The 12,742-nt window shown below is 48.2% G+C and overlaps 1 protein-coding gene across 1 annotated transcript in view; it reads right to left on the bottom strand.

Moving 5' to 3' along the window:
• SH3BP1 (SH3 domain binding protein 1) overlaps nucleotides 1-12,742 on the bottom strand; it is a 257,113-nt gene that overhangs the window by 225,177 nt on the left and 19,194 nt on the right. The window lies entirely within an intron of this gene.

Genomic DNA, 12,742 nt, shown 5'->3' with positions numbered 1-12,742 from the left:
GTGTTAGGTAGGGATAGGCAGGAAGTACGGTAGTGTTAGGGATAGGCAGGAAGTGGGCTAGTGTTAGGTAGGGATTGTCAGGCAGTGCGGTAGTGTTAGGTAGGGATAGGCAGGCACTGTGGTAGTGTTAGCTATGGATGAACAGGCAGTGTGGTACTGTTAGGGATAGGCAGAGTAGTATTGTTAGGTAGAGATTGTTGGGCAGTGCGGTAGTGTTAAGCATGGATAGAGAGGCAGTGTGGTAGTGTGAGGTAGGTATAGGCAATCAGTGCAATAGTGTTAGGTAGGGATAGGCAGGAAGTGTGGTAGTGTTAGGTCGGGATAGGCAAGAAGTGTGGTAGTGTTAGGTAGGGATAGGCAGGAAGTACGGTAGTGTTAGGGATAGGCAGGAAGTGGGCTAGTGTTAGGTAGGGATTGTCAGGCAGTGCGGTAGTGTTAGGTAGGGATAGGCAGGCACTGTGGTAGTGTTAGCTATGGATGAACAGGCAGTGTGGTACTGTTAGGGATAGGCAGAGTAGTATTGTTAGGTAGAGATTGTTGGGCAGTGCGGTAGTGTTAAGCATGGATAGAGAGGCAGTGTGGTAGTGTGAGGTAGGTATAGGCAATCAGTGTGGTAGTGTTAGGTAGGGATAGGCAGGAAGTGGGCTAGTGTTAGGTAGGGATAGGCAGGAAGTGTGGTAGTGTTAGGTAGGGATAGGCAGGAAGTGTGGTAGTGTTAGGTAGGGATAGGCAGGAAGTGGGCTAGTGTTAGGTAGGGATAGGCAGGCACTGTGGTAGTGTTAGCTATGGATGAACAGGCAGTGTGGTACTGTTAGGAATAGGCAGAGTAGTATTGTTAGGTAGAGATTGTTGGGCAGTGCGGTAGTGTTAAGCATGGATAGAGAGGCAGCGTGGTAGTGTGAGGTAGGTATAGGCAATCAGTGTGGTAGTGTAAGGCCTGTATTACACCAACAGATTATATGACGGATTTTCTGACCAATCATTGATCAGATGGTCATTTACACACACAGATCTTTTGTAATACACACCAACTATTGGTCTGACTAGACAGATATTGGTCAGATAATCTGTTGGTGTAATACAGCCCTAAGGTAGTGAAAAGCAGGCAGTGTGGTAGTGTTAGCTATGGATAGGCAGGCAATGTGGTAGGGCTTGTAAGGCAGTGTGACAGTATAAGGTAGGGATCATCAGGCAGTGTGGTAGTGTTGGCTATGGATAGGCAGGCAGTGTGAGGTAGGGATAGGCAGGCAGAGTGGTAGTGTGAAGTAGGGATTGTGAGGCAGTGCGGTAGTGTTAAGCATGGATAGAGAGGTAGTGTGAGGTAGGTATAGGCAATCAGTGCGGTAGTGTTAGGTAGGGATAGGCAGGAAGTGCTGTAGTGTTAGGTAGGGATAGGCAGGAAGTGCTGTAGTGTTAGGTAGGGATAGGCAGGAAGTGCGGTAGTGTTAGGTAGGGATAGTCAGGAAGTGGGCTAATGTTAGGTAGGGATAGGCAGGAAGTGCGGTAGTGTTAGGTAGGGATAGGCAGGAAGTGGGCTAGTGTTAGGTAGGGATAGGCAGGAAGTGCGGTAGTGTTAGGTAGGGATAGGCAGGAAGTGTGGTAGTGTTAGGTAGGGATAGGCAGGAAGTGTAGTAGTGTTAGGTACGGATCGGCACGAAGTGTTGTAGTGTTAGGTAGGCATAGGCAGGAAGTGCGGTAGTGTTAGGTCGGGATAGGCAGGAAGTGCGGTAGTGTTAGGTAGGGATAGGCAGGAAGTGCGGTAGTGTTAGGTAGGGATAGGCAGGAAGTGCGGTAGTGTTAGGTAGGGATAGGCAGGAAGTGCGGTAGTGTTAGGTAGGGATAGACAGGAAGTGCGGTAGTGTTAGGTAGGGATAGGCAGGAAGTGGGCTAGTGTTAGGTAGGGATAGGCAGGAAGTGGGCTAGTGTTAGGTAGGGATAGGCAGGAAGTGGGCTAGTGTTAGGTAGGGATAGGCAGGAAGTGCGGTAGTGTTAGGTCGGAATAGGCAGGAAGTGTGGTAGTGTTAGGGTTAGTGTTAGGTAGGGATAGGCAGGAAGTGTGGTAGTGTTAGGTAGGGATCATCAGGCAGTGCGGTAGTTTTGGCTATGGATAGGCAGGCAGAGTGGTAGTGTGAAGTAGGGATTGTCAGGCAGTGTGGTAGTGTGAAGTAGGGATTGTCAGGCAGTGTGGTAGTGTGAGGTAGGGATTGTCAGGTGGCAGTGTGGTAGTGTTAGCTATGATTAGGCAGGCAGTGTGGTAGTGTGAGGTAGGGATTGTAAGGCAGTGTGACAGTATAAGGTAGGGATCATCAGGCAGTGCGGTAGTGTTAAGTATGGATAGAGAGGCAGTGTGGTGTGACAGTATAAGGTAGGGATAGGCAGGAAGTGCGGTAGTGTTAGGTCGGGATAGGCAGGAAGTGTGGTAGTGTTAGGTAGGGATAGGCAGGAAGTACGGTAGTGTTAGGTAGGGATAGGCAGGCACTGTGGTAGTGTTAGCTATGGATGAACAGGCAGTGTGGTACTGTTAGGGATAGGCAGAGTAGTATTGTTAGGTAGAGATTGTGAGGCAGTGCGGTAGTGTTAAGCATGGATAGAGAGGCAGTGTGGTAGTGTGAGGTAGGTATAGGTAATCAGTGCGGTAGTGTTAGGTAGGGATAGGCAGGAAGTGCTGTAGTGTTAGGTAGGGATAGGCAGGAAGTGCTGTAGTGTTAGGTAGGGATAGGCAGGAAGTGCGGTAGTGTTAGGTAGGGATAGGCAGGAAGTGGGCTAATGTTAGGTAGGGATAGGCAGGAAGTGCGGTAGTGTTAGGTAGGGATAGGCAGGAAGTGGGCTAGTGTTAGGTAGGGATAGGCAGGAAGTGTGGTAGTGTTAGGTAGGGATAGGCAGGAAGTGTGGTAGTGTTAGGTAGGGATAGGCAGGAAGTGTGGTAGTGTTAGGTAGGCATAGGCAGGAAGTGTGGTAGTGTTAGGTAGGGATAGGCAGGAAGTGCGGTAGTGTTAGGTAGGGATAGGCAGGCACTGTGGTAGTGTTAGCTATGGATGAACAGGCAGTGTGGTACTGTTAGGGATAGGCAGAGTAGTATTGTTAGGTAGAGATTGTGAGGCAGTGCGGTAGTGTTAAGCATGGATAGAGAGGCAGTGTGGTAGTGTGAGGTAGGTATAGGTAATCAGTGCGGTAGTGTTAGGTAGGGATAGGCAGGAAGTGCTGTAGTGTTAGGTAGGGATAGGCAGGAAGTGCTGTAGTGTTAGGTAGGGATAGGCAGGAAGTGCGGTAGTGTTAGGTAGGGATAGGCAGGAAGTGGGCTAATGTTAGGTAGGGATAGGCAGGAAGTGCGGTAGTGTTAGGTAGGGATAGGCAGGAAGTGGGCTAGTGTTAGGTAGGGATAGGCAGGAAGTGTGGTAGTGTTAGGTAGGGATAGGCAGGAAGTGTGGTAGTGTTAGGTAGGGATAGGCAGGAAGTGTGGTAGTGTTAGGTAGGGATAGGCAGGAAGTGTGGTAGTGTTAGGTAGGGATAGGCAGGAAGTGTGGTAGTGTTAGGTAGGGATAGGCAGGAAGTGGGCTAGTGTTAGGTAGGGATAGGCAGGAAGTGCGGTAGTGTTAGGTCGGGATAGGCAGGAAGTGTGGTAGTGTTAGGGTTAGTGTTAGGTAGGGATAGGCAGGAAGTGTGGTAGTGTTAGGTAGGGATCATCAGGCAGTGCGGTAGTGTTGGCTATGGATAGGCAGGCAGAGTGGTAGTGTGAAGTAGGGATTGTCAGGCAGTGTGGTAGTGTGAGGTAGGGATTGTCAGGTGGCAGTGTGGTAGTGTTAGCTATGGATAGGCAGGCAGTGTGGTAGTGTGAGGTAGGGATTGTAAGGCAGTGTGACAGTATAAGGTAGGGATCATCAGGCAGTGCGGTAGTGTTAAGTATGGATAGAGAGGCAGTGTGGTGTGACAGTATAAGGTAGGGATAGGCAGGAAGTGCGGTAGTGTTAGGTAGGGATAGGCAGGAAGTGCGGTAGTGTTAGGTAGGGATAGGCAGGAAGTGCGGTAGTATTAGGTAGGGATAGGCAGGAAGTGGGCTAGTGTTAGGTAGGGATAGGCAGGAAGTGTGGTAGTGTTAGGTAGGGATAGGCAGGAAGTGCGGTAGTGTTAGGTCGGGATAGGCAGAAGGTGGGCTAGTGTTAGGTAGGGATCGTCAGGCAGTGCGAAAGTGTTAGGTAGGGATAGGCAGGCACTGTGGTAGTGTTAGCTATGGATGAACAGGCAGTGTGGTACTGTTAGGGATAGGCAGAGTAGTATTGTTAGGTAGAGATTGTTGGGCAGTGCGGTAGTGTTAAGCATGGATAGAGAGGTAGTGTGAGGTAGGTATAGGCAATCAGTGTGGTAGTTTAAGGCCTGTATTACACCAACAGATTATATGACGGATTTTCTGACCAATCATTGATCAGATGGTCATTTACACACACAGATCTTTTGTAATACACACCAACTATTGGTCTGTCTAGACAGATATTGGTCAGATAATCTGTTGGTGTAATACAGCCCTAAGGTAGTGAAAAGCAGGCAGTGTGGTAGTGTTAGCTATGGATAGGCAGGCAATGTGGTAGGGCTTGTAAGGCAGTGTGACAGTATAAGGTAGGGATCATCAGGCAGTGCGGTAGTGTTGGCTATGGATAGGCAGGCAGAGTGGTAGTGTGAAGTAGGGATTGTCAGGCGGCAGTGTGGTAGTGTTAGCTATGGATAGGCAGGCAGTGTGGTAGTGTGAGGTAGGGATTGTAAGGCAGTGTGACAGTATAAGGTAGGGATCATCAGGCAGTGCGGTAGTGTTAAGTATGGATTGTCAGGCAGTGTGGTGGTGGTAGCAATGGATAGGCAGGCAGTGTGGTAATGTAAGGTAGGGATTGTCAGGCAGTGTGGTAATGTAAGGTAGGGATTGTCAGGCAGTGTGGTAATGTAAGGTAGGGATTGTCAGGCAGTGTGGTAATGTAAGGTAGGGATTGTCAGGCAGTGTGGTAATGTAAGGTAGGGATTGTCAGGCAGTGTGGTAATGTAAGGTAGGGATTGTCAGGCAGTGTAGTAGTGTAAGGTAGGGATTGTCAGGCAGTGTGGTAGTGTAAGGTAGGGATTGTCAGGCAGTGTGGTAATGTAAGGTAGGGATTGTCAGGCAGTGTGGTAATGTAAGGTAGGGATTGTCAGGCAGTGTGGTAATGTAAGGTAGGGATTGTCAGGCAGTGTAGTAGTGTAAGGTAGGGATTGTCAGGCAGTGTGGTAGTGTAAGGTAGGGATTGTCAGGCAGTGTGGTAATGTAAGGTAGGGATTGTCAGGCAGTGTGGTAGTGTGAGGTAGGGATTGTCAGGCAGTGTGGTAATGTAAGGTAGGGATTGTCAGGCAGTGTGGTAGTGTGAGGTAGGGATTGTCAGGCAGTGTGGTAGTGTAAGGTAGGGATTGTCAGGCAGTGTGGTAGTGTAAGGTAGGGATTGTCAGGCCAAAACGGCGGCTCGGATGCGGACCCAAACAACGGTCGTGTGCATGAGGCCTAAGGAGAATAGCAGAAACTCCTAATGCTGGCCATACATGTAATGATTGCAGAGACCCCCAAATGCCAGGGCAGTACAAACACCCCACAAATGACCCCATTTTAGAAAGAAGACACCCCAAGGTATTCGCTGAGGGGCATATTGAGTCCATGAAAGATTGAACTTTTTGTCACAAGTTAGCGGAAAGGGAGACTTTGTGAGAAAAAAAAAAAAAAAAAAAACAATTTCCGCTAACTTGTGCCAAAAAAAATAATCTTCTATGAACTCGCCATGCCCCTCACGGAATACCTTGGGGTGTCTTCTTTCCAAAATGGGGTCACATGTGGAGTATTTATACTGCCCTGCCATTTTAGGGGCCCTAAAGCGTGAGAAGAAGTCTGGAATCCAAATGCCTAAAAATGCCCTGTGAAATCCTAAAAGGTACTCGTTGGACTTTCGGCCCCTTTGCAAATCTTGGCTGCAAAAAAGTGGCACACATGCCTCTGGGCTGAAAGAAAAAATGAACGGCACAGATTTCTTCATTCGCACCCATCATGTGGATGAAAAAATCTCTGCCCAAAAATTTGCAAAAAAAAAAAAAAAAAAAGCTGCTATCACTAATAAAGATCCGCACAAGATCAGGCCTGATCGGGCGAACACTGCGTTTTTTGTAGAGCCTATAGAACATGTCCTATTCTTGTCCGCAATTGTTCTGGCAATGTGCGAATCTGCAAAATGCGGAAAGCACATTGCCGGTGTCCGTGTTTTGCGGATCCGCGGTGTCCGTGTTTTGTGGATCCGCAAAACACATACGGACGTCTGAATGGAGCCTTACAGGGGGGTGATCAATGACAGGGGGGTGATCAGGGGTTAATAAGGGGTTAATAAGTGACAGGGGGGGGGTGTAGTGTGGTGATTGGTGCCACTTACAGAGCTCTTGTGTCCTCTGGTGGTCGATCCAAGCAAAAGGCACCACCAGAGGACCAGGTAGCAGGTATATCAGACGCTGTTAACAAAACAGTGTCTGATATACCCTTCAGGGGTTAAAAAAAATAAATCACATCTACAGTCGTGGCCAGAGGTGGAAATGGCGGAAGACATTATACAGGGTGATAGCCAGACCACCCTCAGTTCGTCTTCTCAGTGCGAATTGGACGAGGAGGAGCAGGAGACGGTTGCCTCCGCTACAGACGGTAGTACCCATGGAAGTTTAATTCCATCTGTTCAGCGTGAGTGCGCAGAGGAGGAGGAAGAGGATGAGGAGATTGAGAGTCATCCTCCTGATGAGGACAGCGAAGTCTTGCCTGTTGGTCCTCTGGCACATATGGCTGACTTCATGTTAGGCTGCCTTTCCTGCGATCCGCGTGTTATACGCATTTTAGATAACACAGATTACTGGGTGTTCACCCTTCTCGACCTCCGCTACAAAGAGAACTTCTCATCTCTCATTCCTCTAGTGGAGAGGACGAGCAAAAAGGTGCAATACCAGAAGGTCCTTGTTGAAAAATTGCTCCAAAAATTTCCATCTGACAACGCTGGCGGCAGAGTCCTTACTTCCTTGGTCAACCGAGGAGGGGAGACACGGGAAACACACAGCAGTTCCAACAGAGGCAGGGCAACACTCTCCAAGGCCTGGGACAGTTTCATGACCAGCACCCTCACCCTTATGTGACACTAGGCCGCGCAAGGAGGGAAACATTTTGGAAGTTGGTGAAGGAGTACAGTCGTGGCCAAAAGTTTTGAGAATGACACAAATATTAGTTTTCACAAAGTTTGCTGCTAAACTGCTTTTAGATCTTTGTTTCAGTTGTTTCTGTGATGTAGTGAAATATAATTACACGCACTTCATACGTTTCAAAGGCTTTTATCGACAATTACATGACATTTATGCAAAGAGTCAGTATTTGCACGGTTGGCCCTTCTTTTTCAGGACCTCTGCAATCCGACTGGGCATGCTCTCAATCAACTTCTGGGCCAATTCCTGACTGATAGCAACCCATTCTTTCATAATCACTTCTTGGAGTTTGTCAGAATTAGTGGGTTTTTGTTTGTCCAGCCGCCTCTTGAGGATTGACCACAAGTTCTCAATGGGATTAAGATCTGGGGAGTTTCCAGGCCATGGACCCAAAATGTCAACGTTTTGGTCCCCGAGCCACTTAGTTATCACTTTTGCCTTATGGCACGGTGCTCCATCGTGCTGGAAAATGCATTGTTCTTCACCAAACTGTTGCTGGATTGTTGGAAGAAGTTGCTGTTGGAGGGTGTTTGGTACCATTCTTTATTCATGGCTGTGTTTTTGGGCAAAATTGTGAGTGAGCCCACTCCCTTGGATGAGAAGCAACCCCACACATGAATGGTCTCAGGATGCTTTACTGTTGGCATGACACAGGACTGATGGTAGCGCTCACCTTTTCTTCTCCGGACAAGCCTTTTTCCAGATGCCCCAAACAATCGGAAAGAGGCTTCATCGGAGAATATGACTTTGCCCCAGTCCTCAGCAGTCCATTCACCATACTTTCTGCAAAAGATCAATCTGTCCCTGATGTTTTTTTTGGAGAGAAGTGGCTTCTTTGCTGCCCTTCTTGACACCAGGCCATCTTCCAAAAGTCTTCGCCTCACTGTGCGTGCAGATGCGCTCACACCTGCCTGCTGCCATTCCTGCGCAAGCTCTGCACTGGTGGCACTCCGATCCCGCAGCTGAATCCTCTTTAGGAGACGATCCTGGCGCTTGCTGGACTTTCTTGGACGCCCTGAAGCCTTCTTAACAAGAATTGAACCTCTTTCCTTGAAGTTCTTGCTGATCCTATAAATTGTTGATTGAGGTGCAATCTTAGTAGCCACAATATCCTTGCCTGTGAAGCCATTTTTATGCAACGCAATGATGGCTGCACGCGTTTATTTGCAGGTCACCATGGTTAACAATGGAAGAACAATGATTTCAAGCATCACCCTCCTTTTAACATGTCAAGTCTGCCATTTTAACCCAATCAGCCTGACATAATGATCTCCAGCCTTATGCTCGTCAACATTCTCACCTGAGTTAACAAGACGATTACTGAAATGATCTCAGCAGGTCCTTTAATGACAGCAATGAAATGCAGTGGAAAGGTTTTTTGGGGATTAAGTAAATTTTCATGGCAAAGAAGGACTATGCAATTCATCTGATCACTCTTCATAACATTCTGGAGTAGATGCAAATTGCTATTATAAAAACTTAAGCAGCAACTTTTCCAATATTTATATAATTCTCAAAACTTTTGGCCACGACTGTACAGCCTGCCAGTGAATGATCGCTGCTGGCAGGCTGTAGATCAACTCGTTTACCTCGCGATCCTGTGAACGCGCGCTCCTGAGAGCGCGCAATCACAGGAAATCTCGGATCTCAAGAGATGACTTCTATTGGCGTCATCGAGACCTGAGAGAGCCTCCGCACTCACGCCTTTCGGCGTTAGTGTGACGTCAAGCGGTTAAAGGGAACCTGTCGTGGATATTTGATTATAATCTAACTAATTATATACAATCATTAACTACTAAAAAGTGCCTTAGATGTATTCACTTACTGGTGTGACAGATGGTTACCTCATAATATACACACAAAGATGCCGCATGCTAATGAGCTGATTTGAGTCCAGCGTGATGTCATTGAGTCCAGCGTTTATTTAATTAACAGCTATAGCCACTCCCCTGCCCACCTGCTGCTGATTCATATGGAAAATAACTGTCAATCAGCGGCAGGTAGGCGTGGAGAGTCAGGAGCTCATAAATATTCATAACTCATCATTATCAGCTGGAGCTTTTCAATACAAGATGTTGGCAGATTGACTGGGTCAATTAAAGAAAGTGAGCCAGCATTGTGCTAAGAGAATCAGTCACTTATTTATGTTGCCATTAGTTAGGACACCATAAAACTGGTGACAGGTTCCCTTTGTGCTGTTCTTGTCAAATTGAATTTCCGCACTGTATTATTTCTTCTTTACCTATGTTGTTTCTATCCATTGTTCTCTACTGCCATCTGCTGGCCGGAATTTGTATGCTGCACGCCTCGTTCGTTGTCTATAAAGTTTTTTCTCTGGGCGTGGTTTTAGCAGCCTTGGGCCTTGTCACTTCCTGTAGCCTTTTTCAGTGCTGCATCCTTTGTGACTGGAGACACACACCTCGGCTTGTGAAGGCATCAGTTTTTGACCAGCAGTAGCCTCAGCAGTTAGCCTCAGAAAAGACATCCACATGACAGCATCTACTGCATTCCTGTATTGCATCACCGTATGTCACTGCTCTGGATCAAATAAACCCACGTTTGATTGCATCCTCATGTCTACGTCTGGATCCATCTAACCTGAGCATCTGCCGGTCCGGTCTGCTCCACTGCTTGGATACGAAGGTAGGCCAGTCACACAGTCATTATCAGTTACACCTTCATTCGCCTTCATGTGGGGACAGAACAGTCAAAAACTGCCTTAAAGCCTTATACCCCAGTCAATATCCGTCTGAATGTCCAATGCCCTGCTACAGGTTCCCTCAGAGCCCAGGGCCACACTCAGGAACCTCCCCTGCAACAGGCCCACTCCCAGCAAATCTGCCCAGCAACAGTGCACGTCCCATAAGCCTAAGGGGAAGCACGGCGTGTCCGCAGTAGATATACTCTCGCCTGGAAGTCCTCCACTACTCGCCAAGCCACTTTATACATCCTATATTAACCCTTGCTCGCATGATATAAGAACTGTTCACGCACGCGGGGCCTCCCTCAAACCAAAACCCCGCTATTTACTCAAGACACCTTGGGAAACTCATCGGGGTGCCTCATCTGAGCCGCACAGCAATTTTCAACCCCCAATTCAAAAGTTCATTTTCTTAAAGAGACAGCGCACCTTAAATCAAAATGGCCGAAAAGGACCTCGTACAGTTCCCCAGTGATGAAATAAAGCAAATGCAACCTGATACTGATCATTATGAAGAGCTGGAGGTAGAACCCACACTTCCAGCAGACCAAGTCACGCGACCAAGGCGCTCTCTCAAACCAACTATAAAGATCACAGAAAACTATCACACTATGAAAGATGAGCTATGTGACAACCTGGAAGAGCTATGGGAACGAGTTTCCTCCCTCATATCAGGACTTAAGTCCTCCTCAGGCGATGCCACCAGTTTACAAGTCGCCTTCGGGCGGCTGAACGCAGCCCATGAAAGATACAAGAGACTGTCCACAAGGTATAAAAAGACTCTAATATTGAAGAAGCCCCGTCAGAATTGTGCAAGGCAGAATCAATAGACAGACAAAGAGACGCCATGGTGCTGGACGCAAAAGATAAAGTGAAACTCCGCATCTCTCATTTGCAAGAAACTAGATCACACAGATCGCATTCGTCCAAACATTCCTCACGGTCCTACAGATCATCATGCTCTAGAAGCTCCGCCCTGAGCGACAGATTACTAGAGGCCCGCATAAATGCAGAGCAATCCAAAGTGAGGGGTTCCTTCACCGAAAAAGAAGTCCTTGCGAGGGCAGAAGCACAGACGGCGGCCAAGAGGGCTGAAGCGGAGGCAGTAGCCAAGAGGGCAGAAGCAGAGGCGGTGGCCAAGAGGGCAGAAGCGGAAGCCAAGAGGGCAGAAGCGGAGGCAGAAGCCAAGAGGGCAGAAGCAGAGGCTCGAATAAAGATCCTTGAATCAGAGAGGGAAGAGGAAATTGCATTAGCAAAGGTAAGACTACTTGAGCAAGCATTGAGCCAAGGCCTTGATTCAGTCTGCTTGCCACCAGAGGAGATAGACGATCCAGTTGATCGCACCAGCGACTATGTACTGAAACAGTTATCTGCACCACCCCCAGTGTGCAGTACTGTCCAAGCCAACAACACTAAAACCTCCAAGTCAGCTCTACCTGCAGTGCCAGCGATACCCACAGCACCCGAGCAATCCAATAACAGTCGCCCAGACGCACCCTCTCAAGGACAGTTATTACAGCAAGATGGCTACCAGGTGTTTCCTGGCCTACCTCCACAGCTCAAGCAGCAGTCATCAGAATCTACAGAGGCTAGACCACAGCTCAACCCTGCAGCAACATCATTCTACCCGGAAGCATCTCACTCTTTCACGCCACGCAACCTATACGCCCCAGGGGCATCACAAGTTGTCATGGCAACAAGCAGTGAGAAATCAGATATGTCTGAGTTTGCCAGGTTTATGGTGAGCAGAGAGCTAATTAACACCAGTCTCTCAAAATTTGATGACCGTGCGGAGAGCTACAGAGCCTGGAAGGCAACCTTCAAAGCCGCCATCGCCAACCTCAACCTAACTGCAGAGCAGGAGCTCGACCTCTTGATCAACTGGCTGGGCCCAGGCTCCACAAATCGCATCAAGAGCCTTAGAACTGTCTATGTGGGACAAGCAGAAGCAGGTCTCGCTGCAGCCTGGCAGAGACTCGAACGCACCTTTGGCAGTGCAGAAGCAATAGAGAAGGCACTATTCAGGAGACTGCAGAACGTCCCCAAGATCAGTCTCAAGGATGTCCACAAGCTTCAGGATTTAAGTGATTTGCTCATGGAACTGGAGCTCGCCAAAAGAGACCCTCGTCTGTCCGGGCTGTGCTACCTGGATACAGCCCATGGGGTGAACCCAATCGTCGTGAAGTTACCATACAGCCTGCAAGAGAAGTGGGCGGCATCAGTCTCAAGGTACAAAAGAGTGCATGACGTCACTTTTCCCCCATTTATTCATTTCTGCAGCTTCATCGATGAACAGTCCCAGATGAGGAATGACCCCAGCCTCGACTTCCTGGAGTTCAATACTACAGCCTCAGTGACACCATCATCAAGGTATGAAAGTATTGTACATAAACACAGAGACTTTAAGAGCAGCGTGAATGTTAGAATGACTAACCTACCATCATCTGCAGTACCCACTGGTAGACAGTACACTACCTCATCAGGAGACAAGGCCTACAATCGTGAATGTCCCATTCATAAAAAACCACACTCACTGAACAAATGCAGAGGATTTAGATCCAAAACAATACAGGAGCGCAAGAAAGTCCTCACCGAGCTTGGGGTATGTTCCAGGTGCTGCGCTTCATTGGAGCACATGGCTAAGGACTGTAAATCCATTATCAAGTGTGAGGAGTGTCATAGTGAAAGACATGCCTCAGCTATGCACCCAACTACACTCACAAGGGACTCACCTGCTGCTGTCACCACCAGTCCTGCTCAAAGTCATGGCGGGGAGCCCCAGAACCACGCTAACACAGCCACTGCTGTTTCCTG

The sequence above is a fragment of the Bufo bufo genome, chromosome 9, assembly GCF_905171765.1.
Source record: "Bufo bufo chromosome 9, aBufBuf1.1, whole genome shotgun sequence".
NCBI lineage: Eukaryota > Metazoa > Chordata > Amphibia > Anura > Bufonidae > Bufo > Bufo bufo.
This window is presented reverse-complemented; position numbering and strand designations above follow the sequence as displayed.